The 3,028-nt window shown below is 48.8% G+C and overlaps 1 pseudogene; it reads right to left on the minus strand.

Moving 5' to 3' along the window:
* Window positions 1-1,467: 1,467 nt before the first annotated feature.
* LOC147338727 (uncharacterized) lies at window positions 1,468-2,716 on the minus strand (annotated as a pseudogene).
* Between the last annotated feature and the right edge of the window lie 312 nt (window positions 2,717-3,028).

Below are 3,028 nucleotides of genomic sequence, written 5' to 3' on the forward strand. Positions count from 1 at the left end.
GTAAATGCCGACCAAACATCAAGTAGGCAGGTGCGTAACCGGTGGAGCTATGGATAGTATTGTTATAAGCATGAACAAGTTCCGGCAGATTTCCTACCCACTGGCTCTGCCTAACTGATTCTAGTGAGTGAAGCATGTTCAATAGGGTCTGATTGAAACGTTCTACACTACCATTCCCCGCAGGGTGGTAAGGTGTCGTGCGGCTTTTAGTTATACCATAGGTATCACAGAGTTGTTTCATTAATGCAGATTCAAAATTAGACCCACGGTCGGAGTGGAGTCGGCCTGGGCAACCAAACGGCTGTATCACATACTTCCATAAAGCCTTTACTGTAGTCTCTGCTGTTTGGTTTATTGTAGGGATAGCCCAAGCGAACCGCGTAAACAGATCAGTCACCACAAGTATGTTTTGATAAGTGTCAGTTGGTCGGCCTAAGGACAGAAAATCCATGCCTACAACCTCCAAAGGGTATGAGACTGAAATAGGGTGCAGTGGAGCCCTAGGTTCTACCCTCTCCTTTTGTAGACTACAGGGGACACAACCCAGATGAAACTGACGTACCTGCGCTTCCATGTTAACCCAGTAGAACCGCTGCCGTATCCGAGAGAGGGTTCGATCTACCCCCGCATGGGCAGCAGCCTCATGGATCTTCCGCCACACCTCATGGCACCTGGAACTAGGACACACAACTTGATGACGAGTCTCCTGGGTATATTCGTCCGACACTTTACGGCACAATACTCCGTCTTTAATAAAAAGTCTTTTTTGCTGCTGTAGGAGTCGCCGCACACCATGCGACAATGCCTGACGTTCTGACTTTGTAGGTGCGACCTGAGCTTCCAGAAGTTGTTTTACCACTTGAATATCCGGATCGTGAACTTGTGCTTCTGCCCAGTCACTCCCCTCTACCTCACAGGTCAATTCAATGGCTGCTGAAGTGACTCCACGCTCTGATCCAGCCCCCTCCAGGTGCTCTGCTGGGACAGTGGGGAATCGAGAAAGGGCATCAGCATTAATATTGCTCTTACCCGAACGATACTTGATCTCGTAGTCGAAAGAGGCCAGCTGGGCAACCCAACGTTGTTCTACTGCGCCCAAGCGAGCAGCCTGTAAATGGGCCACAGGGTTATTATCAGTATACACAACGAATCGTGCACCAGTCAGATAGTCTTTAAACTTTTCGGTAACCGCCCACTTAAGGGCTAACAGCTCCAACTTGAAAGAACTATAGTTTGCGTCATTCCGTTCCGTGTGGTGTAAACTTCTGCTGGCGTACGCTATTACCCTTTCTTGGCCCTCTTGAACCTGCGCCAGAACGGCTCCCAGCCCGCGGCCACTGACATCTGTATACACAATAAAGGGAAGAGAGTAATCTGCGTATGCCAAAACAGGTGCCTGCGTTAAAGCTGCTTTGAGGGCCTCAAATGCTGTTTGACATTCTGGGGACCACTGTACTTTACGACGGTCTGTTCTCTTGTTCACAGGGACCCCTGTCAATAATGCATTTAAAGGGCGTGCGATTTGAGCAAAACCGGACACAAAACGTCTGTAGTAACCAGCCAGGCCCAAAAAGGATCTGACCTGTCTGATGGTATCAGGGACCGGCCAATCCATCACCGCAGAAATCTTATCCGGGTCTGGTCTTACACCATACTTATCCACTACATGCCCCAGAAATTTCACCTCTTGTTGCAGGAACTCGCACTTGTTCGGCTGTAACTTCAACCCATGACGCCACAGCCTCTGAAACACTTCATCTAGATGCTGTAAATGAGACGAAAAGTCAGGTGAATAAATGATAATGTCGTCTAAGTACACCAATAAAGACTCGGCAATCTGTCCACTCAAACAGTGCTGCATCAGGCGCTGAAATGTAGCGGGTGCATTGCACAGACCAAACGGCATCCGCTCGAACTCAAACAACCCAACTGGGGTCGTAAAAGCAGTCTTTTCTCTGTCCGTCGGGTCCATTTGGACCTGCCAGTATCCACTGGCTAAGTCCAGGGTGGAAAACCACTTCGCTCGAGTAAGGCTTGTCAATGTCTCTTCTATTCGTGGCAAGGGGAAAGCATCTTTATGCGTCACCGCATTCAATTTTCTGTAGTCCACACAGAACCTCCAGGCGCCATCCTTTTTTCTCACCAAAACAATGGGTGCAGCCCATGGGCTACAGCTTTCCCGGATAACTCCCTTTGCCATCATATCTACCAAGAGACTCCTCATTTCCTTATACATTGCGGGGGGCAAAGGACGATACCTCTCTCTAATGGGAGCTGCATCACCTGTGGGGATACAATGATGCACCAGGTCAGTCCTCCCGAAATCTTCGTCATCTTTAGAGAACACCTTCTCCCATTTAAGCAATAAAGCACGTAGCTCGCCCTGTTGCAGTTCAGACAGGTCAGGTCTTTCAATCAGTTTATTCATCTCCTCAGGTAATCTCTCCTCCTCCGTGGGGGCGCCACTATCAACCAGAGCCACCTCCACCACACCGTCCGTCCCAAGGGACAGGCTCAGGTCCTGTGAGCCATGTACGTCAGCTTCATCCACGCAGGATAGCTTTCCCAGTTTCTGGTAGCGACCTATAAAAAGAGGATAGGGGTGTGGGTTACAAATCCTCACTGGCACTCTCCCGGCCCTTACCATGACAAGGGTTCTCGCCACCCCCACATCAGGGGTTTCAGGCAGTGAGGATAGGTGAACATGGATTATCATTGAGGCTTGACATTATGATAAATGTCCTCTTTCTGATACTTGAAATCTGTACATGCTGGAACCATCCTGTGTTCTGTTATGGTGATATACACTCAACAAAAATATAAACGCAACACCTTTGTTACTGCTCCCATTCCCCATGGGATGGACGTAGAGACCTAAAATTCATTCCAGATACACAATATAACCATCCCTCCCAAACAGTGGTCGCAAATCAGTCCAAATGTGTGGTAGTGGGCACATCTGCTATATTGAGATAATCCATCCCACCTCACAGGTGTGCCACATCAGGATGCTGATCTGACATCATGA

The sequence above is a fragment of the Aulonocara sp. 'chitande type north' Nkhata Bay genome, linkage group LG1 (assembly GCF_057382095.1).
Source record: "Aulonocara sp. 'chitande type north' Nkhata Bay isolate Kocher_YH1m ecotype deep benthic linkage group LG1, A_spYH_male_GT1.1, whole genome shotgun sequence".
Classification (NCBI taxonomy): Eukaryota; Metazoa; Chordata; class Actinopteri; order Cichliformes; family Cichlidae; genus Aulonocara; species Aulonocara sp. 'chitande type north' Nkhata Bay.